The sequence below is a fragment of the Ambystoma mexicanum genome, chromosome 1q (genome assembly GCF_040938575.1).
Source record: "Ambystoma mexicanum isolate Mex_15411 chromosome 1q, UKY_AmexF1_1, whole genome shotgun sequence".
Taxonomy (NCBI): Eukaryota; Metazoa; Chordata; class Amphibia; order Caudata; family Ambystomatidae; genus Ambystoma; species Ambystoma mexicanum.
In genome coordinates, this window is record NC_090922.1 from 226,479,176 (window position 1) to 226,506,857 (window position 27,682).

Here is a 27,682-nt window from a genome sequence, read left to right on the forward strand (position 1 = left end):
CCAATGCCATAGTTTCTGCTTATAGGTAGCACTTAAGCACCACTTAATAGTCTAAACTAAAAATGAGTCAATTAGCAATAGCTTACATCTTCAGTAATTTACAGTGCAAAGAAAAGTTCAGCAACGATAGTCCAGTATTACCATCAGACAAGATGCAGGCTTTGATACCCTTTGATAGGACTAAACAAAAATAATATTTAGAGATGGAACAGTGCATTAGCTTTCAAATTACCACATAATTCCTCATCAGATGGTGTAAAGTTAAAACATATTACATTCAACAGTTACACATGAAAAGGATTTGTTTTCCTAAAATGCAAATCTCAGGTAGACTTTTTTTTAATTGTGTTTAGTCCTAAATTATGATTTTTCACATGAAGATACAATTAAAACAACACAGTAATAAAAACTCTTTCAACAATTTCATGATTTCCATTGTCAGTAATATTTCATGACGTGACACCATTCTTTTTCACAGAAGGAAGGCGTTGTTAGCCACCAGACCATACCAAAAAATCTTGACAGTTTCATGACTCTCAGATCCCAAGTGCCAACACTGTTTATTAGGACATGCCTCAGAGTCTGTGAACCAGTTCAACCACAAAGGCTGCAGAAATTGTTCCTATCCTCTTCCCTATGTCTAGTATGTAGGATTTCTCTCATCGGTAATAGATTGAGACGAAATCTCAAGAATTCTGATTTCCCCTGAGGATCCGGAAATCCCCTTAGATACATGGGCCGCCAGGCACTCAGTTTGCCCAAACATGACAATGACTGCGACAAAGACGATCTATGCATCAACGTGATCTTGTTAATCCAATCCACCCTTTTCAAGCACTCTTTCACGTTCATGAGATTTTGGATGAGATCCGTTTCTGAGCGGTCACATCCCCTTAGAATTTCTAACACTTGTGCTTTCAAATCAATCAGGTAACTGTTAATGTTTTCCCCCAGCACATATCCAACATCTTCGTACAATGAGCTCCTAGGTGGAGCCAAGATGAGCCTGTATAATTGCACTAACCTCCACTGCATCAGAGATCTCATTGACTGAAGGCTCAATTCATACCTCACACTGGCAATTGGTACACATTTAAGCAGATCCAATATATGTTTCCACAGTTTGCCTTCCAGCCATTTCCAAACAATTAACCTAGACACTGGATTTGCATCTAGTCCATATAGCATAGAAGGAGTGACCTTACTAATATAGAACTTTATGACTCGTGTTAATGAGAATTTATGGTACAAATACAAGATTCTCTTTCATTTGCAAGAATAGTTGTAATATTTTCCCCTCCAGAATTGTTGTTAAATATGCCTTGGCTGGGAAACACTGCAATTTGAAGACCAAGTATATGACTTAGTTATAAACTGGAATAACATCTAAGTGCCTTATAAACGAATGCTCTATCTTTAGCGGACACTTAAATTTCACTATTTTAGACTTTTGTGGATTTATCTTTAGTTCATTCAGCCTTGCGTAGTCTTCTAGAGCACCCAGCAGACATTGGACACCTATCGGGGTACAGTCTAGAAGCATGATATCATCCGCGTAGACAATCCAATGAATCCTCTCCTTCCTCACTCTAGGACTTGCCAACACGGACCCTTCCAGACTCTTAGCTATATCAGACAAGTGAAGGTTGAAAAGGAATGGTGCAATTAAGCAACCCCCCCTTATTCCCCTTTAATTGCTGGAATCAAACCCTGTTATTACTAGTTTAAGGATTAAAAAGACTGGGAACTAGAGAGCACGCCTGACCTTTTCTTTTTATCCCCCTTTCAGTCTTGAAAGCACCGCCTAACCTGCAGGTGTGAGTCCTTATGCAGCTCCACTATGATCACTAATAAAGACTCTGGCAGCCCCCAGTTCTTCAACTTGCCCCACAAATGCTCTCTATTTATTGTGTCAAAGGCCTAGGATAAATCAATCCAGGCTCTGTATAGCGTGGGCCCTCCCATTTGAAAAGACCCACTGCACAAAGTACTCATTACCAGACCATTCAAGGATGTTGAAAGACCCCTTCAAAAGCCAATTTGATGTTTTGATCAGATTCCACATGCCTCCGCCCATGTTTCTTTTAATATAAAAACCTGCAAAAAGGTTACTATCTGTGTCCAAGAGCGAGATCGGGCAGTAATTCATTTGATCCGCCCGATCTCCATTTTTATAAATTGGTATAATAATGGATCTCCTCCATGAGTCGGGAAGATGTCTGGTCCTAACTACTTCTTTGATTAGTACTGATAAGAAACGGAACCACAGATTAGTATCAGATTTTAATATATGATTAGACAACCCACTACGCCGTGCGGCCCGAGAGTATGATGATTTTTTCCTCAGATCTTCTATTCCCTCATGTGTGATGTTCAACTCCCAATTTACTCCCTTTGCGGATTCATACATGTGATCTGGCGTATTGCCATATGGCTTTATCAGGTCCTCAAGCCAGACATCTTCCTGTATGATACCACTTTGGAGATTACTCTGGGATACCTTGATTGAATTAATCAATAACCAAAGGTTTCTCTAATTGGTCTGACCCACCATCCTTAGCATCATTTCACTATCCCATTGCAGGCACAAATATTTATTAGATCTAGGCCAGTTTCTATACTAATTTCTCAGTGTTTTCAGTTCTCTCAAAAACACATCTTCTGCCAGATGCTTACATTTTAAAGCACACACTGCTCTTCTCAGTTTTCTTTTCCTTTCCCAGGTTCTGTCATCAAATCCATGTTTCAACTGGAATGTTGGTTGTTTTCCCACTATTTCAGGAGGATTTAAATCCCATAAAAAGCATACAAAATTCTTTGGACTACAGGTTGTTGCTAATTCATTATGGCACCTTATACTTAAGATATTATGCAACTTATTAATAAGGTCACATCCGCCCCCCCTAAATTTCACAGCTCCTCTAAATTCCTCCCATTATTTATTCCTAATTCCTCCCTAAAGTATTCTTCACATTTTACAATTTGCTGCATTTGTAGTCATTATCAGATGCAAAATTTTACCTTCTAGCATTACATGATCACTTGAGCCCCCTTGTTTAATGCGGAAATGGCTACATTTCTCAAACAAGTCCTTGGAAAGGAAGAGGTAATCAATAGTCGAACACCACTCACCCCTCTTCCATGTTGATGAAGTGGGAATGTCTCCCTCAATGTACCCATTAGCCATCAATAAATTACACTCGGCGAGAAAACAATTCCGGCTCTTTCCATTTGCCAATGGTTCTCTAAAATACTTCACCTCCCGGAACACTGGTTCATATACATTTGGAATTCAAAACTCCCATTAAGATAATACTAGCAGAGGGATATTGTACCTCGATTCTAATGAGCAGATCTGAGACCGACTGCTGGAAATCCAAGAGGGTGGAACAGGAGCGGCTCCAATAGAAATTGATCACTAACCATACTTGGATAGATTTTTCACTCCTAATGTGAGTTTTTACAGCCAGAGTCCCTGATGTTGTATTACAAAAACGTATGGAATTCTCAAAAATTGAATTTCTACATGCAATCAAGACTCCTCCCGATGGCTGCCCTTCTCCCTTGCCCATAGTAACTGCTCAAATACTGAGAACTCCTCCACCTTGAAACTTATCTTTAACCACATCTCTTGGAAGACAATTATGTCAAACTGATTGAATACATATTCCTTAGTCACCATGTTTTTAAATGAACCAGAACCTCTTGTATTCCAGCCTATCAGCCTCACTTCTTATTTTACTAAAGGGACTTGTCAGGCAGCCCCATCTTCTGAAAGATCTGCCACAAGATGTCAGGTGTGAGGGCCCAGATAGTGGCTTTGCCATCAGCTTGCTTAGACTCATTTAGATTTAGATGTCTGTCTAGGTGAAGATCATTGTTATGTAACATACAAGAAGGTACACAATTACAGTGCTTTTCAGCCGTACACGTAATTCATTGTAATCGCGGGTCTCCCACCAACATCTTGTAGCTTCCATCGTATGGTTGACTGTGTTTCCCCTGTAACCTTGGAACCAGTAGGCCAAACACCATGTATCACTTCCTGTATGTCACTGCTACTATATCTGTTTTGTTGTTTCTATCTGCCCATTATGGGTATCAGACTGTAACTAAATAAGTATATCATAAATGTATAAATGTAAAAGTGCACAAGGCGGCCCTTGTACGGCTGAAAAGCACTCATTCAATAGCATGGTACTCTGCACTCGTGTCTTGCAAATTGGAGCACATTTAGATTTGATGCGCTCACTTGTGGCTTGAATAAATAGAATCAGCCTCTTTCCATATCAAGAGGCCATAATTAGAAAATGTTCAGCCTGGAAAAAGACCTGTTGGTCAAAACATGTGTTGGCTATATTCATCCTTAGTTCTTTCAAACATAAAAATACTTTGCAATTGCGCAGTGTGGTTGTGTACCTTCTTGTATGTTACATTACCTTGGATACCTTGGGCATAGGTTGCATATACACAGAACCACCCGCAGCAGCCACATTATTGCTTTCCTTTGAATTAGGACCTAGCTTATTAATTGCCTTTGGCCTTGACAAGTGCACTGGGTTCTAGCCTGTTGTCCTGCATAGTTTTTAACATCATTGTTACATTCATGGCCATCGTGACCTTCCGTTTCAAAGGTACCTTTTCTCCTTCCCATTGAGCTGCTATCATGCAACAATTCAGAGCAAACGACAAAGCCGTCATTAACAATTCATCACCTGCCGCTAGAATGGCACTTACTTCCAACCTTGACTTTATTCACATTTCCACTTTATCAGTGCATTTAGCATGTGGAAACCGGATATACTCAATGTCTACAGTTGACAAATAGAACAAGTCTGGTACTACTTTGAAGATCGATAATATTGTACTACGATTGAGTGGCCTTGACCTCTTACTAGTCACATCCAAATGTTTCATCCAAACATTTGGTACACCAAATGACAAGATACCCTGTGATCTCTTCTGTTGATGGTTATTTTCCTGTCCCTTCTGTTCACCAAGGCATTTACAGGTCTTTGTACCTTGCCTCCCAGATGTCTTTGGGCACGCTTCAAAGTATGATTCCTTACTCTATCATCCTCTGTGAATGGATAACTACAATTTTACTGCAGCCCTATCTGACTTAATTTATCGTTTGCCTTGTTAACAGCACGGTTATGTCCTGTTTGCTTATTTTCTTGAGCACAGTTTGGATCACTGGGATATCCGAGAACCAAGTTAGCATCTCTCAAGACCTTGCCATTAGCTTTCCCACACAAGAAAATGGGTGCCAGCCTTTTCAGTTCCTCTTGTTTTTCGGTTTGAACCCCCCCACTGTGATTGCCATTAGTTGCATACATCCATACCATTTTCCACTGCCATCTTTCCACCTGAGCTATTTGCCACCTAGGTCTCATCATATGAAGTCTCTCTATTCTTTTCTACTTCCATGTGCTTGGTCATTGTTGATGAATCTTTCCCACTAACGAATGGCAGCTTTAGCTTGCAAACAAATTGTGTTGTCTCAGACATACAAGTCTTTTTCCTTCTTTGATGTTTTATTTTCTGTACCTGCTGTTTTTTCAGATGGATTCTATTATTTGCACTCCCTGCTTTTTTTCAGTCTCTTCTTTGTTTTCCCATTGGACTTACTGCTTGCCTCCTTAAATTCATGCATTAGCTGATTATTCCCTGAACTGAGTAGTGCTATTGTCTGATTTTGCAGGTATCCAACCTCTGATATCTATTCCAAACAGACAAATTCCTCCATAATTGACTCTGAGAGGGGCTTGTCATCCAAAAACGGCTCTATTCCCTTCTGTGCTGCGTTATCCACGCCAGATCTGCATTTATTATGATAACAGTGCATCTCTTTCCTCATATCTTTTACATTCTCATTCAATATTCTCAATTCCATGTTTTCACCCTCCCAATTTACTTGTTTGGCAGTCAGTAATTCTGGTTGTTTGTGTCCGATTTTAAATTTGTCAAGGCATCTTCTCCTAGTGAGTTTATTACAGTCTTTAATCCCACTAGGGTGCTCTCACTTTCTTCCATATCTCTTGTCAATTCCATCAGTACTCCTGTGTGCTGAGGCACTTCGCCTCTCAATAGTTCAAAAACGTTCACTAGCGAGGTTAGTATGAAATTGAGTGTGGAGAGAGTGGGGGCACTGCCGACGTTAGATCACTCCTTCGTGGGCTCTTGAATAACATGGATTGATTTAATGTCCTTCTGTTGCTCTTCTTTTGGTCTTTGGTGAATATCCGGCAAGTCCTTCTCTGAGAGTGAGATTGCATTCAGCTCAAAAGAAATTTCCAGAGGTGTTTGTGAGTTTACTTTCCTTCCTATGTCCATATTCCATGGCTAGGGGGTAGATTGATGATCTCTACCGGATCCATGACTTTGCACCAATAGATCCATTGATTCGCTTGTTTCCATCTGGGCAACGTCATTCAGGCTCCGACTTTTCCAAATTGGAAAAAAATCGGATATGTTTTTTTTTAAAGTTGTCTCAGTCTGAGTATATTCTGAACGTACCGCTTGTGCTTCCATCGAGGTGAGATGGTTTGGTGTACAAATAGCCATGGTTTCACATTCCCCCTGTACATTTAGGCCAGAAGACGAGGGAGGCTGATTATCATAAATTAATTTTCCTTGCAATGTTAATCTTTGTGACTGTGAACATATTGCAGACTTGAAATGAAATTTCAGATGGTTTTTCAATCTACCCCCTCACACGTGGGTTCCTTCGAATTTAGGGGCTCTCAAATCATCCCCTACAACCGCACTTTGCAAGTTGTATGTATAGACCATATTTGGACACAGAGAAATTAGAGATCGTAATAAGAGGGCACCGTTTATGTGCCCTGTTCCTGCACGTGAGGCTGCTATCAAGAAAAATTCTTCTTCTGGCTTTGTCTTGTCAATGCAGATTAACCGAGACACCCAACACACAATTCGCAGATTTCAATGTGGCATTTCAATATGGCAAAAGACAGTTGTTCCCACGGATATGCGATTGAGGGGGTACACCTTTTACTCTGCTACTCACCAAAACATCCACCTTGCCAAGGAGATTAATCTGTGATGGCGTCAATCCGGGCCCTAGCCCTTGTTCCACTGTGGACCACAGCAGACCACTCTCTGCTCTGCGCGTGCAATTCTGTTTTAAACAGTAGGTTGCACACTCCTCCTCCAATCGGGGAAACAGCAAAAAGACTGCAAAATGACACCAACACCACAGCAGACCACTCTCTGCTCCGCGCTACGCACGTGTAATGCTGTTTTAAACAGTAGGTTGCACACTCCTCCTCCAATTGTGGAAACAGCAAAAAGACTACAAAATGACACCAGCACCACACCAGACCACTTTCTGCGCCAGGTAGAAATATGGACTGTTTTCCCACGTTTGCATGTTGCTCTGGCTTCCAGAGGTTTTTATGGTCTTTTAGATAAGGCAGAAATTCCATACGTGCATTCTATTCCATGTATACAGTTCTTTCAGTAAATGAATTTTAAAATGACCCTTTCCCCTTTTTTCCTCTTTGCTTTGAAAATGAATTGTCCTGCGTTTACCAATCGTTTCACTGTGCACCATCTCATGAAAAGTTGTGGGACTTTAAATGCTAATGCACTGCTCCATCTCTGCATAGCATTTTCAGTTAGTCTAATAAAAGGTCTTAAAACCCACATCTTGTGTGATTTAGTAACTTGAAGCAAAAAAGGATTCTTAAGGCATGTGTGGGTTGTCAGACATGTGTGGATGCACCTGTACTGCTAATATAAATTAGTTATTTGTGTATGTGCAAAGTGCTGCTGCACTTGGGAAAAACCAACACACAACTCAGTGCTGGTGCATCCACTTATAATAACCAACAGGTCCCAATGCTATCACTCTACAGATTGTAGTTTACCAAAATGTCCAACCATGAAATAGTTCAAGGTAATCACTTGTTGATTCCAACACTACATATCTAACACTTATTAATTGAAGTGCTCATTTGTTAGTAAAGTGACAATAATGAATAGTGGGAAATGGCGACTACATGGCCGTGAGTTTCACCCTGCAGGGCTTTTTCAAGGCTGTACGCAACTAAATCATAAGAAAATATAGGACGAAGAAGTTAATTACTACTTCAAAATTCACACTATTACTGCACAGTAATGCATTAGGCTTGAAATTCCTGGCAAATAGCCCTACGCATCCTGAATAGCAATATCTGCAGGCAAAATGCACCGAAATCACCTCATCTATACTTCTAATTCCATTCTGCTCACTTTGTGTATAATAGTGAATCTCTATCATGGGTTTAATCCCATGCATCCATGTAAGGCAAGAACTGGCGTGCCGCGTGTGAGACATTGCTGTGGAGTAATTATTGACACTTTACTAACACACAAGCACTTCAATTAATAAATGTTAGATATCTAGTGTTGGAATAAACAAGGGATTACCTTGAACTATTTCATGGTTGGAGATCAATCAAAAGGATTAGTTGTCAATTGGCCCCTGTATGTCTATATTACATTTTATTTACTTTTTTTTAGTGTGTCCTTTTGCATATAACTGTATTAAGTTTTTAGAATAGTCTTATGTTATGTTCGAAAAGATATCTTTGCTGCAAATATCTGTCTACATTGTCTAGATGATCTTTCTGAGAGTGTATGTTTTACTATCATGCACATAGGATTATCAATAGATCATGGGCCTGATATATAAAGTGTTTTTCAATGAGATTTTCCCATTGAAAAATGCTTTTGTAAATCAGACATTTAGCTTTTTTGGTATATTGGTATATATTTGGTGGTGGGGGGCTGAAAAGAGTGCATTGTACATCCTCAGATATTTTGACCCTAAAGCAAATTCACAAATAGACGCTTAGTGCATCGTATTTCTGAATAGAAACACAAACTTGAAAATACAAAGGTCTTCTGATTTATCCTGAATCTAAGATGAATACTTTTTTCCAGAAGAGATTTTGAGACCAAGTTCCAGTGCTTTGCTGCCAAGACTGCAAACACATTTTCACCAAATTATTTTTCAGCATTTGGGCTGATCAAAGATATCCAGATGTATAGAATGCAGAGCTCTGTTTGGTCAGTATCTCTGAAGTTGGGCGAACATAGAGATGGGTAGGAGGATAGATGGCTGAAATCAGCTTTTTGAACCAGGCACATTGATTTAATGTGTCAAATTAGCCAAACTTTAATGTCGGCAGACATTTCATTTACACCTGTGAAATAACTTTGTTGAGGTTTCCAAATATACATGAGGCGAACAGAATGTAGCCCGTGAATAGGAAGTCGAAAGACACCACCCTTCTAGCTTTGATTCCAGTCATTGTTCCCCATTCTGGAATGACCCTCATTATTACCTGTGATGGCTGGAAGTTCTTCATATCTGCACATGTCCTGTTTTTGAAGGGTCCTTCTCCAGGCACACAGGAATTCATGTTGTTCAGAGCGTGCGCAATGGAATAGATGGCATTGTACACATTGTAGGTGGCCCTTAAATCACTCATGTCAAAGAAAGGGATCTTCAGCCCTTGTAGTTTCTCTTCCCCTGTACACAATTTGGGTGGACTCTCGGAAAGGTTACTTCCCATGGGATTATCCTCAAGTCTTGGCCACTGACACTTAAATATCTTCTCCCAGAATCTTCTGATAAAGGCGTCCTCTGGTGCTTTCAAGGGGTGTAATTTGGTTAAGAATTGTCCAAACCCTGGCATTTCACCTCTTCGAATGCTAAAACCAAGACTCCCGTGCATGAAATCCAGGAACAATTTCTTGTTGAAGAGCAGAGAAGAAGACCAACCATCGCAGCCAATCCAAACCTTACCAGTTATATTGTTTTTTATAATCTCCTCCATGACTGGATAAAAGATTACATCTGAAGAGAAGACAATCATGGCGGTAGCTGTGGAGTCAGCTATCATTTCAACAATATGGTCAACCATCGATTGTGACTTGAAGGTTGGAATGACTGCCAGAAAGTCGATGCAGACATTGTCTTTCTTCAGCTCCTCAGTTAGAATCTGGACACCCTGCAGACCATAGTCACTGTCCTCAGCCAGGATGCCCACCCACATCCATCCATAGTGGCTGACCAATCTGGCTAGACCATAAGATTGGAAGTCGTCAGTGGGTGTTGTTCTCAGAAAGGAAGGGAATTGAATCTTGTCACTTAAGACCTTTGCAGAGGAGGCATAACTGATCTAGAATGCAAAATAGGAATTGATGAAGAGAGGAAAAATGTATCTAAAATTCAGTAAATATTATGGCAAGACTGGTGACTTAATTGTGACTTCTCTTTATTTAAAGCCAAAGACATCATTCACAAAGGACTAATAGGAATTGAATTAGAATGAAACAGTCAACCAATCAACATCCTCTTAAAGTTCTTTTTTTTCAAACAACACCCAAGCATTTAGGTTTCTATAAATAGAGATACAATGCCATATTAAAGATGCTCTTAAGAAGAAAATTATCATGTAACAGAACAGGAATTACTTCTAGAAGCTGTGATTGGTCGCAGAGAAATGTGATGTGAAAATTGCTAATACTACCTCTGTCAGTTATGAGAGGTTTACGACCAAATGCATAGACCAAAGATATAATAAGTTGAATTAAAAATGCAATTAAGCATCTGGCTTAGGTTATGCCATACATAGGTTTCTCCAACATTTAGGATTAACTCATAACTGAAAAGAGCATTGACAAAAACATCAGGAATAACTTTCTACCTCTGGAAAATCCATGTATGTTTTACTGGTTCACAGAAAACACTCACTTTCAACCAAAATTGGTGGTTTGACACGGCTTTCTTGCTCTGGAGTAACGTAATCCATGTCAGACAGGAACAAAAAAGAATTTGACCAAAACATTCTCTCCAGGCAAAAAGGTTCCATTACATAACTGATATCAGTCTACCCGTCCTTCACATTTAGATCTAGTTTCAGTCACTTTGACAACTCATGTCCACCACATACACCTAGAGTATGAAGGTGTAACTTAAGTGTGTTCATGACAGTTTCTAAAACAACACTGATGTTTTGTGAATTAACATATAATTAGACTTTCATGACTGTGTAACTCTTCCCCATTCAAACACCCTTCGTACACACTGATGGCACACTATCACTGCTCCACAAACAGCCTCTTTCGCAGGTCTTAGAAGTTATGCATGCGTAACTTACACAGTTGTGCTTGACTCATGCCACAATTTATGCCAATAGAAGAGTGATGCATCCTTTTGTAATTCACTGTACATCCTTTCATGAATTCATATTTAGGCTGTAACTTAGTATTTTTCCATGAGTAAGTCAATCCTATTCCTGGCAAAAGCTACAGTAATTGCTGTGGGCATTGCTCCCTGCACATTTTTCATTCAAATTTTGGGCAGATAATTTTAACTACAAAATTAAGTCAATGTTGTGACTTGCATTGTGCGCTTATTCTGCCTTTATTCAGGCAGACAAGTTAGTAGTTAGGCATTGCACAACTTATCCAAGGAATATTGGATACTTGCATGTTTGCTCACTTGTTCCTGGAAGAGGTTCACTGGTGCAGGAGTGATGCAGACAAGTTGATCTAGAAAAATGATGCTGTCCGTAGAGGCCTTAATGTGTTCATTGAGTGGGGTCCTTTTTTAACTAAGCCCTAAATCCCAGGTGCATTGGGACTTGGTCAAAGATAGTGAAGTACACAGTTCGAAGATCCACCAGCATGTGGAGAGTTAAGGTCCTACTTTTAGGTGTCACATTACAAAGGAATTGTTTCTTTCTTTTCACACTGAAGTTGTCTCCTTTAGAAAAACCATGGGGAGCCAAGTATGACGTAATTATCTGCATCGATGTATTAAAGTCATTCAACGGTCTTTCTTAGACACAATGTTGCAGCAGTGCTTCAGAACTGCTGGGAAATGGTACTATCAGAATAATATGTGTTTGAAACAATTTAGGAAATTATCTGATGCAATGATCACACGGTACAAAACAGTCGGCCTCATTACGAGTTTGGCGGTAAAAATCTGTCATTACCGGCATGCCGGTATGAACATGTCCGTGTAGCACTGTGCCCATAATGAATGGGAGATCACGAGTCCGCGTGCACATGCATGCCGGCATGCCGGTACCAGCAGCACCGCCATGCCCGTAAGGTCCATACCGCCCCCGAGAGGGGCTTCATCGAATGGGCAGAGACCTCCACTGGCATCGTAGAATCCGCTATGAACGGCACCGTTCACACCAGCATCGCTACTACCGGTACTGCCATTACCGCCACCAGAAGCAACGTCATCACGCCGGAACGGCAAATGCTCCAGTGGCCATCTTGAAAAACACAATCCATTGCAATCCTCTGCGTACAGGACCTGGAATTGGTAACTGTGAACCCTGCCTGCCAGAGAATTACTCAATCCACCCGCAAAGGCACACCTCGTCAGCGCAAACTACGGTTCAGCGACGACAAGCTAAACATGCTTGCAGACACCCTGGTACAGCATGCGGATGTGGTGTTCTGCACAGACCTGCGCCGTGCTGCACAAATGCAGAAGAAACACATCTGGGAGGAGGTGGCCCAGAAGGTGTCCACAGTGGGGACAACCCCACACAGTGTAAAGGACTGTCGCAAAAGGTGGGATGATCTGCAGCTGCGTGTCTGCAACATACTGTCAGCCAACCGTACACAGGCCCAGGCAACAGGTGGCAGACCATACTCGCCTATTAAGCTAGCACGGTGGGAAGAAACGTGGAGACCATCAAAGGGGTCAGGCATGCCAAGCCGGGAGTCCCATCATTGGATGATGAAGGTGAGTGACCGTTAGCACAATACAATAGTGAACACACACACAACACCCCAAACACAATGGTGGAGTCCAAATGGCAAGTAGATGACAGCAAGCAGATCGCCCATCACCTGCCACCTAAAGTCTGCCCCAACAGAAATGCCACATCCCTGTCACGGTAACACACAACCAACCGCACTGACACAAACCACATGAGTCCCCAATTGCAAACACAAGCACCATCTGCATGCGGAAACACAGATGCATCAAATTGTGGCGATGCAGGCCTCACCACTGTGACTTCTCATTGTATGGTGCTGACAGCACCACCGAGCGCACACCTGAGCCCCAACCTCACAGCACATGGCACGCAGACCCTGAGGCATGCCCACTGCACGCAATCCATGACACACCGGTAGGCCACCCAACAGACAGCATGTACAACAAGGCTGCACTAGAAGGATGCACAGACACTGCACCCACCCCCAACTCCTGTAAGTACCATGTCTGCCCCTCCAACATGCACACGGCAGTGCACAGGACCCAAAATGTACAGACATCAATTATGAAGGATGTACCTTCACCCATGACTCATGCCCTGCCTCTCCATCCCCCACAGCACAGGATCAGACAGGGATGCGGGGCCCACCACAAAAACCAAGGCAACACCAGCACGCAGGAGCAGAGGGGATGATGACGGCACCAGGCCGTCCACGTCAAGGGCTGGCCCGAGGTGAACCACCACCCCCAAGCCACAGCAGCCTGGCAAACAGGTCTCACAGGCCGGAGGACATGAGGAGCAGCCAGCTACGATGCCTGGCAATGTGCCCTAGCCAGGGAAAACTGGTGCCATCATGGCACACATGCCAAAAGGCACACCAGCCACAAGGCACACCAGCCCCAAAGGCACAGACAAGACAACCCCTGCCCCACTGCAGCCACCTTATGTGGACGAGGAGGGTTCATTAGCGGGCAGCGATGCTGAGGGGCCGCAGTCAACACCCACAAGTGACCTAGGGGAGGCAGCCCAATCCACCCTACAAAGCACAGAGGAGGACGGCCAACAGGACGAGGCTGACACAGCAGGCCAATGCATGCCATAGGACATTGAGCAAACACCATCCCTGCCGCCGACACCACAGCACTCCCTGGGACATTGGTCTGGTGGTCGCAGCTCCACGGAGGAGATGCCTGGAGATGTTTTCAGCCTTCAAAGGAGTCCCACTCCACCTCCCGTGCAACCACCAGCTGGAAACAACATATGGGACCTAGAGGGCTGCATGACCCGCATGGAGGAGCTCCAGCAGGCCATGCAGGATATGGTGCGACAATACCTGGCAGAAGGGAGGCCACACGCCAGGTCCACCTTGACAACAACCAGGCACTCACCCATGCCATGTACCGCCACAACCCCCACTATCGACAAGCACCACCCCGCCCAGCTCGACTCAGATGCGCCCGGTGTATAGGTCGCTATGCAGCATGCACCGGCCAGGAGAGCAATAGCCTCCATCCAAAAGGGGCCATCAGTAGCCGGACATACATGCAGGAGGGAGTCTGGTTGGACTTGTATTGGGTGCAGGGACGTGGATGTGTGGGGGAGTTGAGGGATGGGTGGTGGTGGGTGGGGGACACTTTGTAGAACAACAAAGGTGTTTGGTGCACATTTATACCTGTTTTTTGTACATAGTTCCCTTTTCCATAATACAACTGGTGTGCACATGAAGAACTCATGACTGGACATTGATCATTGAGTGTGTGTCAATTTACTCGTCAACAGTGCCCAGTGTCGCACATTGAAAGTGCCATGTGTTACCGAGTACATTAGTAATATTGTTCAATCAAAGATTGGTGTACAGCACGTCCTTCAGGCACATTCTGCTGTGGCCAATATGCAGCATCTTCCCCATCCCCCTCCTAATCTTCAGGTGGATTTTCGTCCATGCCAGGTCGCAGGGGTACATTGTGCCGGATGCACATGTTGTGCAGCATGGCACATACCAAGACTATCGTCCCCACCTTATCAGGGCCGTATATGAGTGCCCCACCAGACCTGCTGACGCAGCAAAACGGTGCCTTCAACAGCCCACATGTCTGCTCAATCATCACACGAGTACGTGCATGTACACAATTGTAGTCCTCTACGTGCCTGGTGACTGGATGCCTGACAGAGGTGAGGAGCCACGGCTTCAGGGGACACCCAGCATCACCTGTATGGGAGCAAACGTTGTTTTAATTGTGAGGGTTTTTGGCATTCCTTGTGTACACTGGCTGTACATTGTTCGTGGTCAGATGCAAGGGATCTTCACTGCCAGCTATTGCCATTTCATTAGAGCAACACTCAGGTCGGTGCACTCGATGTTGGTCCACGATAGGGGAGCATGGGTCACGTACAGGTCATAGGGACCTTGACACTCGATACAGCACTCACACAGATGATGCCAGTAGGCCCATGATGTGCTCACATGTGATGGCTGTGTTGCAGTGGTGAATCTAGTATGCATGTAGGGCACCGGCTGATGGTTTTCCCTGATGTGCAACATGACAACATGTTACACAATGTTTTGCCAATCATGCTTCCATATACATGATGACGCCATGTATATGTCCGTCACCTCCTTCACCCATGAGACCATGGCTCAATGGAATTGGTGGTATGGTCTGCCAGTGTAGGGAGACAGTTCTGTGATGGAGCTGGGTGTCAACTGGCATGGTGGAAGTGAGGTGATGTGTATTGGTCCGGCAGCAGTCGCACATGTGTCAGTGGTGTTCACCATTTGCTGGAATATTTTCTGTACAACCATGTCCCATTGGATTTTTGGGTGCCCCTTGAGGTGCTGTGTATGGCATGGTGGTGTGCAGTGTACTTGTCGGGCAGGGGCAGTGACAGGGGATTCCCTGAGAGGCAGTTGGATTAGGGTCAGTCATGTCTGCCTGACCTGCTCTGTTCTGCGGTCATGTGAATAATGCATTGTGACTGCAGGTTGGTGCATTGTGATACCTGTGGTTGAGGTCTGATGATGTACCTTGTGCATCTGCAGGGGCGGGTGCTGTGTTCTTAGATACCATTTACATATGGCTGTGCGGTCATGGCACGTCTGCATCCATTGTCAGTCTCACGCATCCGTCACATTAATTGGGGTCACAGTGTTTGGCACCCAGGACGGTGTCCCCCCAACAACAACCCCCATGGCCTAGCCAGCAGACAGGTTACGTATGCTTGTGGCCCCCTCCCAACAACAACCCCCATAGCCCTGTGGTTGGACTTACCCAGAAGCCAGGCACCTTATGCAGTGTGACGTTCCATGTAACAGGGAAGCGTGGAGTTGCGCAGCACCATTGCAAGGAAGTGCAGCACAGACACTACCTTCAGCAGAGGGGTGATGGTCGGCATGGATGTTTATCAGGCTGACCAGGTCATCGTGAATGAGATCCACAATTGTGTGTATTGTGTCCCTGTCCAGGCGGTACAGTGTGTGGATCTGTGCAGGGGTTTAGTGAAATGGACTGGCCTTTATGCGAGGGATTGGTGGCTGCCTGCGGAGTACCACTGCCTGCACTGTTGGTATGTGCTGGCCCAGTCTCACCCTTCTTCTCCTCCTGCACCTCCCCTGCATCCCCTGGTTTAGTGCTTGCTGGAGTAGTGGCAGTGCAGGCATGTCCTTCAGCCCCTGTATGGCAACTGCTAGTGGTATCATTTTGGACTTGGAAGGGGTGTGGTGTGTGTGTGTGCTCCAATTGTGCTGTGCCTGACTCCATTGCCTCCACCTGTGCTGATTGTGAGCACCTGTGGCAGTTGGGAACACAGCAGTTTGCTATTAACGGGTGATCCTCAATGCCGGTGGTTGTTGACATCATGGTGGCCCTTCTTACCGGCATCTGGATGCCGGTATGTGCATGTCCGTGCGACTCATAATGTCCTCTTCCTTGCGGCATGCCGGTGTTACTGGCACGGCGCCCGCACTCCCGCACGCATGCCGGCACTGCCACAGCGGGTCCCTGTCACTGCAGGTAGCACTGGAATCAAGGGTCGTAACACACTGGTCCAGTAATGGATGCCGGTATTGCCTTACCGGTATCGTTATTACCGGAGCACCAACCTTGTAATGAGGCCCAGTATGTTTTAATGTAATGTTCTAGTTGCCACGCTAGAACATTGTATGATGTAGACTGATGTGACTGGTGAGAGAGGAATAGGAAGCTAAATTAAGTCAGTGTCTCCATTAGGTGCTTTGTTAAGGTGATGCTGGACATAAATGCCACATACATGTGCAGTATTATACTTGTGAAATGGGCAAAAAACTAAATTGAAATGTAGCATATTTCACAAATGTATGTAACTTTCATATTTTTGAAAAATATGGTATGGCTGTATTTTTCTTATGAACTGCATTGAATTACATAACAGAAGAAGCCTAGAAGATTGTCAATCAAGTTGTACTGTACTATTAAACTATTAATGTAAAATCGTGAACAATAATGTTTCCATTACTTTTGCAAATGGTAGTGATGGAGCTACTTGCATTGTCAATGAGGAAATATTAGAGATGATTTCTTTAGAAATAAATAATTCTCATAGATACTCTAAAGTTTCTTTCAAACTGTGAAATATTGGACATACAGCACCTCATTACGAGTTTGGCGGTAATTCAGTGGTAATTCCACCAGATTATCACCAAAATCATTTACTGTTACCGCCACTTAGTCCCGTAGGTTTACCATGGGATTACAAGTGGTGGTAGGGCGGTGTTAGTCCCCATTAACGGAGCCCATATTATTTGGCTGAATTATCGAGTGGTAATTCGGGCAATTCTTAGAGGAAAAGTGGAGGATTCACCTCCAGAATTATGCTGGTGTCAGGTGAATGCCCCAAAACCCAACCGATGAAAACAATCCCAAATAATTAATGCACCGTTTGCGAGGAAAACAAGTGTTATTACCTGCAAAAATATCACATGGTCCCTTAGAACCGAACTAACAGGGAGCTCGCCCCACCCAAAGAAGTTGGATCTTTTATAGTGAATAACTGCAAATTAACAGAACTATGCATAAAAAAGATTACAACATGGTCCGCACTCACCATTGGCTAACACCTATACAACATTTTTAATTGTCCCCTATAGTTCATTATCCTATTGATCACACATTATCTAAACACATTCCTCTAAACATGTGAACAAGTACAACGTCACTATGAAACTTAGGAGTTGATTAACTATGAGGTACATTGTTACCATAATACATTTCTTTAACAAGTAAAATATTCTTTACCATCACTTAATGTGCCCCCCTCTGTCAGATCTTGACCAAAGTGTGAATAGCGAGGTCAATTCTGCTTTGATAATACAATGGCTCTACTCATTACACCAAATACTTTGGCATGCACAGACAGCTCTCTAACCTTGTAGATAAATGTATTGACATCACCTTTGCTCCTCCCATCCCAAATCACGGTACATCCCTAGTTTGCCACCCCAATAACTCTTTGTGAACGCAGGAACCCATGAATTACTTGATTGGGGCACCAATCTTATGCCTGAATTTCACTTATTTATTTGTCCCTCAACTGCCGAGCCTGCAGTTCAAGTAAGATGACTGCTCTTCGGGTGAAGGCAGTAGTGCTCTACATCGTCACCAGGCTTCTTGCCATCAGAACCCCATGCCCTGCTGACATGAATTTAACTTTCTAAAGGACCCAATATTCCGTTCCCAGCTCCTCCGAACTGTGCAGCTTGACTCATGTAACTGTTGTCGACACAGAGGTGGCTGCCTGTGACGTTGACATCACAACTTCTCTCTGGGGGGAAGGATTAACTGAACAGAGCCACAGTTCCACGTTGAGCCTGTTTCACATGCTTTCAAAAACGCATCCTGTAACATACCCTAAAATCCAACATGGCAGAACTCCTGGTACCTTAGCCTTTGAACCTTGCATTTACTGCAACACGTCTCTGACTCCATCTCATATGCCTACCTATGTCAGCTACCTACTCGCACATCCCTTTACACATAACACTGTAAACTATCACTAAATGCAAGATAAATCACTCTATCTTTACTTTCTGCAACCGCAACGTAAATGCATTGCTGCTCTCTCTGTATTGATATGTGGTGTTTCTAATATGTGTCAAAGTAAACCACAAATGGGTACATGCACATTCTGCCATGTCCAAAGAGAACTGCTAACGCTAGGACACCTGCTAATATATTTTTTATAGTCTATGTTTCTTCGCCTGACTAGGACATTGCACTTGCATCCCAACACTAGAAGTAAATCCATGACTTTTCCTCCAAGAAAGTGGCAGAATTACCACTCAGTAATTCTGCCAGTGGTAATTCCACCAACACTTGTGGTGCAGGAAACATTGAGGTAACAGAATTACCTCCACTTTTTTCCCACACCGCCAAACTCGTAATGAGGCACAATAGAATACCCAAATAGCTCTTTTGGTTTTAAAACTTCTTCATCGTCCAGTAATACACATTTTTATTAAGCACGCATATATCTAATGAGCAGAAGAGAACGTTACAGAGAATAGCGTTGTATTCTATTCAATCTATCTCGAAAACAGATGTGTCCCAAAGCTCTTGGATTTGTGATGGGCCTGAAGTGTGCTCAAACCATCCAGTAAAAAGAGAAGGCGTTAGTCTGGATTGGGGTTATCCTTGCAAAAAATCAGATCTTTGACAGATAAGTCTGGGCTGCATGGACTAGGCATATTGGGAGCCATGCCCAGGGTGGGCTGTTAAACAGATGAATGCGATTAACTTTGATCAAGGAAGAAAGGCAATTATTGTATATTAGTTCCCTGCCGGGGGGGGGGGGGTTATGTGGCAGTCTCCCAGCCAATGAGGAGGCTCGGAAAGGAGGGATTACCAGACAGTAATCCCGCCGCCCTGAGCCGCCTCAGGGCTGGAGGCTGCCATCTTCCCTGTCTGGGAACAAGGTAAGTGCCCCCCCCCACATCCACTGATTTACCCCCGTCCAACATCTTTTGGCTCCTTTTCTGGGGTGGCTGCACTGGGAACACTTCGCTACACTCAGCTTGTATCTATGGGCCCTGGGGCATTACCAAACTCGGTAATGCCCCTCTATATTGGGGATTATTGCTTAATGAGTGCCCTGTGGTATAGCACGCAGGGGTACATGGCTGCATAATTACCCCACACTCACCCCTAACTATGCAGCTGCTGTCGATGCCCTCCGTGCCCAGAGCTGCAATGCGACGTTGTCCTGTTTTATGCTAAGCCAGCTGAAAATGTTCAATCCAAAGGTGTGCAATACAAAGTGGTAGCAGTGGGGCAGTCTCCCTGCTTTAATATAAAATGAAAACTGAACATAAAATTAACTTCTTTTTATTTTTTAGAAAAGACTCTGTTCCGGGTTGGCAGAATTTGTGAATTCTTTCATAAACAATTGAGCAGTGTTATTTCAGTATTATGCTTTAGCAAATTTTCCATTTTATTTGTTCAAATGCTCATTTTTCGAATTTAGCAGCACATCATTCCTTTGGCTATGTGTAATGAAGGTAATGAAATACCAAATAAACACCTTATTTATGATTTATTCAGAATTGTTCTGTAACAGCTAGAGAAGACCCTGGAATCATTAACCGACAAGTTAAGCCCCCAATGCTACTAAAACACTTCTGACATATATTAACCATAATTATATTCCTCATAAACACCATCAATTCCCATTTAAAGCATTATTGGATCTCCCCATCCCTCAGAAAAAGCACAGCAACAGCCTTTCATCATCATCCAACATTCATCCCTCCCTCCCTCCTTTGCCATATTCTTTCTCTTATAAAGAGCAAGGTGATAGTCAATATCACTTGCCATCAGGATTTTGTCTCAAATGGGACATGAAGTTAACCCTAACCGGTATGAACAACCCAATTTTCTACACAATTCCAGCAAAACACACCCAATGAGTCTACTTGACATTGTGCCTCCCTTTAACACTTCTGACCATCCTTTTCTGTGGGACATTGCTATGAGTATAATGCCCCTCGTGGCAGAAAAACTCAAAATGAATTATCTTTTTTCAATTTTTGTTTATTGATTTAGCTGATAAAATTCAACCTTTCAATTCGGAAGTTTACAGATTAAGACATTAATATATAAATGAAATTGAAGATCAATTACATAATCAATCATTTACAAATCATCATGACAGCAGTGACATATGACAATTATCAGCATGTCACTGCTACAAGGTTAATATAAAATAACATATGAGATCAAAAATACTTATATACAAGGCATGCCATTTGAATTGCGTTACTAATTACATAAAGGAGAGAAGGAGTCACCCCCTAGTTTTGGGGAGTGATCATCTCGTACAAAAGATAAGAAAGAAGAAACATTTCCATCATCTTAGCTACAACAAAGGGTCATTGTCCATTTTGCAAAGTTATGTTGATTCCATTTGGCAATTTAGTTGTAATGCTTCTATGAAACTTACTGTTGAAATTCTGACAGATGTATAGCTAGTACAAAACATGTTATTCCAGAGTGCTTCTGGACAAACAATTCTAAAATATTTTAAAAATAATTCAAGTAATAATTGCGTTTCTCAGTAAGCATTGGACATTCAGTGATTAAATATCATAGAGTTTCATGTTGGTCCACAATTTTGCAAAAGCAACAGATGTTTTTAGCTTTGTTAATAGTTTTTTGCCTGGACAAAACATCATCATTTGGCCACAAGTCGTATCTAAATCGAAGATAGCCATTCCTGTGCACAGTCGATGGACATTTTGCTAAATAAATTGCCATCACGCAATATTTTCTGGACCAAAAGGATTATTCTTAAAGTCACTGTGATTTAAGCATATTTGCTGTGTTTTAATCCAATCAAATCGGTGTAATTTTAAAAAGATCTAGTGTTATGTCAGCGGCCAATAAAATATTTAGAGTGGTGGTGTTCCATAAAGTTACAAACTTATTAGTGGATGTAAATATGTAGGAGGCTAATATACTTAACAACATGTTCGACTTTGGCGCTAAAATACATTTTCTTAATAAGGCACATCATTTTCATGCATATGTACTGTATAGTGAAATTAGCCCATTTTGAATCTAATCATATCTACAGGTGCACAATAAGGAAGATTTAGCACTCGGCACCAGAATTTGCCTTCGATTTTGTGCTAAAAGCTTTCCTGAAATTTCTTTTTGTGTCCATGCCATACAACAGGACTGGCAGTGTTTTATGGTTGTAATAAGTAAGTGCTGGGACACACGGAAATGTGGCATACTTGGCCAATATGATCTTCGCCTGTGATATGGCTGTAGTCAGTTTAGTCTTAATGTCATTGAAATATAAGTCATCACCATTTTGGTCATTCACATTAATCGTATAATCTCCAGATAAAGGGTTTTTTCACTGATCGTGTTATGCCATAATGCATAACCTTTGTTTTATAATGGTTGATTTGTAGATGATTTTGTTTTGCATATGAGCCTAAACAATTCAATAATTTCTGCAGACCTTTGGGAGTTTTTGACAACAGCACCAAGTCGTCTGCATGTAGCAGCCAAGGCATTGTTTGGGTGCCTAACGTTGGTGGGTCCGCTAAAATATTTGTAAGTTTCTCCTTCAGGTCTAGAATGAACAAATTGAAAAGGGCAGAGGACAAAATGCACCCTTGTTTTAAACGTTTATGAGTGAAAACCGGGGCGGACTCAATTGAAGTATCAAAATGTAGTAGATTAACTAAAGTAATAATAGATGTTGGACATTGTACTTTTAGTAACTTGGTCAGAAACAACTGTCACGAAATGGAGTCAAAAGCGGACCGACAGTCCACCAATGCTAAATATAGCAGTTGTTTTTGTACAAGAAAATTAGATTTTAAAGCAGTGAGTTTTATTAGATTGATGGCAGTGCCCATCCCAGCAACAAAACCTGTTTGGAATGGGTCACGATTCTGTGTATTATTTAGCCATTCATTAAAGTTTCTTAAGATGAAGCGAGCAAATATCTTCCCAGGCGCATCAAGCAAAGTGATTGGCCTATAGTTAAATGGATACTGTTGGTCACCTTTCTTGAAAATTGGTGTTATTATCGAATGTCGTCTGGAAGCTGCCAGACAATTTGTTTGGATTATATATACAAAGATGTTATTAAGGATCATGGCCCAGACCCTTCTTTAAACATAGCATTGCTCATCCCTTCAGGGCCATGAGCTTGAGATCGCGACTGGATTTCTGAATGTAAAATAGAATATCTTCTTTGGATATCTGAAGGTGAAATTCATTCGATATTGTTTTAGAATTGTTTGAGGCAGGTGGCTGAACTCTAAAGAGTTGTAGAACTGTTTCATAATGTTTACTTTTGTAGTTAGTATGTTCGTCCGGAAAATATTGTGCTTGCATAAGACATTTGTTTAAATGATGTAGCTTAGGTGTAGACCATCTAAATCAGTTTCTTCCACTACTGAGTAGAAGTTGGCCCCTGAATTTGTTCATAGGGGAGTTAGACAGGGTAGAGTTCCATGACCATTTTAAGATTAACATGTTGGGATCACTATGTTTTTGCTTAATAATTTCGAGACTGTCTGCTCCTTCAAATAGGTTCCGATCTAAGTATATATAATCAATATTGTTTCTTGTCAACCCCTTCACCATGTGCTCTTTGGAGGAAGATCGCCTGGCAACGAGCCGTTAGTCAGTTAGTCCTTACCATGTTCCTTTGTTTCATAAAGGACATCCAACTTTGAGATATAAAATTCTTAGTTGGAACACGCCCAAAGAAGCAATGCCGATTCAGATCACCCACAAGTATTATATGTGTAATAAGCAGCATCTGCGTAATAAGAAGTAAAATCATTTCGAGATTGTGAAAAAATCTATCAGTGGTTATACACACAGTATTCCAATAGACATTAATAAATGCAATTGTTCTAGTCATCAGCTGTATTTTAACTGGTTGAGTGAGCTGGTTTGGGGTTACCCATCGTTCGAGTGTCGATCCAGCACTAACTTTTACATCCACTAATAGGCCCGACATGGGTCGTCTTTTGGTTACGCATTCAGCAGGATGTAAGGTGATCAGGTGATCATTCCATAGCCTGGATTCTGAAGGCCATGTCTCTTGGAGGGCATCTATATCAAAGCTATTTAAACGATTGTCTGAGTTGTCTATTAAATTAGTAAACCCTTGTGTATCCCAACTTGCTAAACGGATCTCATATGAAGATTGATTTGTGGGTGGTTATGCCTGGATAGAACAGCAACAGCAAGGCATACTGGTATTCGCAAAGTTGTCAGTTGTACGCTGACACAATGGGTTTTGTAACTTTAAAGTTGTAGTTTTAGAGTGTGTTGATGGTGTAATTACTGACTTTTGGTCCTCACTCTGCCTTAATGAAGATATGGAAATTATATCTTGGACAACTACGAAGCCCAAGACAAAGAGTTCCATTCTTGCATTCCAGATAGCATTTTATACCACCCCTGACCGGATCCATAATCTTGTAACTGTTAAGTCAGTTTCGTCAGGAAATTCAACTTGTTGAATGTCTGATGATGTGATGTCCCCAAGGTTTGGAATGTCTAAAAAAAATGCCAAGAACACTAGTCCCTGTGTTTTTATATGATTATTATGGTCACTATGAGTTGAGACCATAACAGATGTTGACATTCTCTCAGGGAGCTGCCACTCTTTGTTATTAAGAAGTCATTGTCTGGGCATTATGTCATGAGTGATGTGATCCATTTGCATTTGTTGACATGTCTTTTGTTTTTATGCATGGAATAGGTGCTGTTTTTGTTGGGCAACCAAATATAAATCTACCGTTTTCTGTGTTTCTAGTCGTCTTTGCTCCATAGTTATACAATCGTGAACTGATTGTAATGGCTTAAGTATGTCTACAGAACCAATATCTGGTCTCAGGAATGGATGTTGTTGAATGGGGAAGTCGTTGGTCTGGTTTTGTTGATCTTCGACGGCAGAAATGAACCCATCCAAAGGTGCATAAGCAGTTGTTAATTTTCCATTTGTTGATAGATTATCCTTTTTTGCTATGGAAATATTTAGGTATTTTTTAACTACTGCCGAGACAGCTTTCGTGCTCAATTTTTTAGGCAGATGAATTGCTCTTATGAATTGCTTAGAGCTTGAGATCGAGGGCAAGTGTATCGAATCCATGTTTTTAGGGTTTTTTTTCTTGGGAAATATGTTTATTGGTATTTTTATTTTTAGCATTCATATTTGATGTGAAAATAGTATAGAAGCGTTTTGTAATTTTAGACATTTGTTCTGAGAGATTCGGCATTGTGGATACTTGAGTTGATATAACCAACAGTGAATCGTTGTCCAGAGGTTCAATTGGTCTAATGACTCGAGCAAAAGAAGGGAGGGCACATTTCTTGTGTTATAATGCACCGTTAAGGGCTGTGCTCATAATGTTAATCCTGGGCGGAGCAGGTTGATGCAAATTCTTAACTCGGGATAATGATTGTGGAGGCAACATATTAACCCTATCAGGTAAGGTCAGGCTTGGAGATGAGTCACGTTGTAATAATTAAGTAATAAGTACCGATTTGTGATTAATTTTTGCTTCTAAAGTTTCAAACAGCCTTGATAAAGATGTCAAGGCTGTATTGATTGCTATTAGTGTTATATGAAATAGTGATGAAGAGACTATAGCAGTTTGAGGAACAGATGGTAAATGAGAAATGTTATTTGTTTTGCGAGGTGTCGGATGCGTGAAAGATATGGAAAGAGCTGATGAGTTATGAGGAGAGTGCTCAAACATAATTGGAGATTGTGAGAGGCTGTTGCTCTTTGTTACTGTTGGTGACATCTGAGAGTCTGAAATCACTTGTACAGGAGTCCCAATCTGAGCAGAACATTTTTCAAGGGTCGGTTGAATGGGCATACAAGTCAGAGTTTGACCTTGTTGTTCAGTTGTTTTGTTGTTGTTCCATGAGATTGGCACCTATCGTTAGGTCAGGGATTAGCATGTTTCATTTGAGAGCATGTGTGTCTGTTTTTGCAGAATAACTTCATGTTATATACCTGATTGTCAATATAACTATTGGTGGAGCTTGAATTATCTAAAGAAGCATCTAGCTTCAACACGGACTCTGTTGTTGTAGCGGTAAAACCAGCAGCAATTAGAGAATCCGGTATCAGAATGGGGGTTGCTTCGTCATTGTCCACCACGAGACACTATGTAGATGGTTGATAGGGAGTAGTTTCAGTTTTATCGAGTTCAGTTGCATCTGAACCTCCTGGTTGACAAAATTGCCTAACATTGGTCGTAATTGTTTTTTTTCGTTGCGCAGGCGAGTTGGGTATAGACAATATTTTTGCCCTTATAGGAGTATGTAACTGTCTCTGTGGATTACTCCTCAATTGCATATTAACTTTTGATGTTTCAGTTAATGGAGGCATGTTCGTCTTCAAAGAATATAACGTTTTACACATATTTAATTCTAAGACTAGTTAAAAAGTCTTAGTTTGGATAGATATTTTAATAAGTAAGACTAGAGTATATAACTTGCCTGTGGTGCTTGAAGTTAACTAATGGGAATTCCTAGAAGTCACCGCTCGTCGCTTGCCGCACAGTCAAGTGGCTAAGCAGTACTTCACGGTACTTCCAGGGGTGTGCACGCAAATTGGTAATATGGAGGCTGGGAAATTGGGGGCATAGCCTAACGCTCTTGACCACAATTGAACAGGTTTTTAATAGAAAACTATTCCATGAGAAAGATTCTTTCTCCAGCAGAAACTCAACTTTGGAAGGTTATCTTTGTGCCCATCATCACTAAATGTTGCCAAAAATGTGCATAATTTGTTATTACTCAGGAGCAATGTATTCAAGTTGTTATCACAGTTAAGATCACTTTTTGTACACACGCTTTACCACTTAGGAGCAAATTATCGAGGTCACTAGAGCAGGGGCCTGCAACCCTTGGCTCTTCAGATGTTTTAACTACAACTCCTATCAGTACTAGCCAGCAAAGTCAAAGGTGACGGATCATGGGATTTATAGGAAAAAACATCTGGCTAGCCAAAGGTTGCGGACACCTGAACCAGAGTATGCTACTCCAATCTTAAATTGAAAGCTACATGGCTACCCCTGCAGGATCTAATTTTAAGGTGATATTGATCACTCTAGCACTTTATACCAGGCTGAGCAAAGGACTGGTTCACATTTTATAGAAATATAAAATCAGCTGTGCATTTCAACACAAAAAGACATGATAGGGCTCACCTAGCCCACCAGCTCAGGCCTCTTTAAGACATTGTTGGCTTCCTTTGAAAGCCGGGATATGGTGTAAAATCCTCAAGAGAGCAAACAGGGCCGCACTAAGAAACCATTGGGCATACTGTTCAGAAAAAGGAGCATAGCAAACCACCACACATGCTTAATTCTCACGTACTGCTCTGAAGTAGTATGAGGCTACATGTTTCGCACTATAGAAAAGGAAAAAAGAAAGAAAGAAACTGAAGGTCCCTGAGCTGGACTAATGAAAGTTATTGAACTTTTTAAAACTAGAAGCAGGTGGCTATGCTCCTGAGCTAGTGGGCTAGGTGAGCCCTATCATGTCTTTTGGTGTTGAAAAGCAAACCCATCTTTCATTTTCAAAGTGTGATTCACATGTTATAGCGAATATCGAATAAGGAAAGGTTTGCTGCGATTTTACATTCTGAGAAATTTTACATGTGTGAAACAGCTTTAATTTAATGCCCACTTGGACTTTAAGATTTGAAACGTTTTCTTATGACTAAATCATTGCTTGTGATTTTTTGCAACTGTTCAAAGTGGCTCCCATAGGAATTTACAACAATTTAAGTCTTTTTGACCAAAATTGCTCAGTCAATTCCATAGACAATTTCAAAGCCATCCTGACAGCTGAAAAGTCAATTCCGTTTTTTCTCTTGTGTTTGAAGGG

General features: G+C 42.0%; 1 pseudogene; it reads right to left on the bottom strand.

Moving 5' to 3' along the window:
• Positions 1–27,682, bottom strand: part of LOC138554554 (extracellular calcium-sensing receptor-like) — a 142,798-nt pseudogene that overhangs the window by 79,104 nt on the left and 36,012 nt on the right.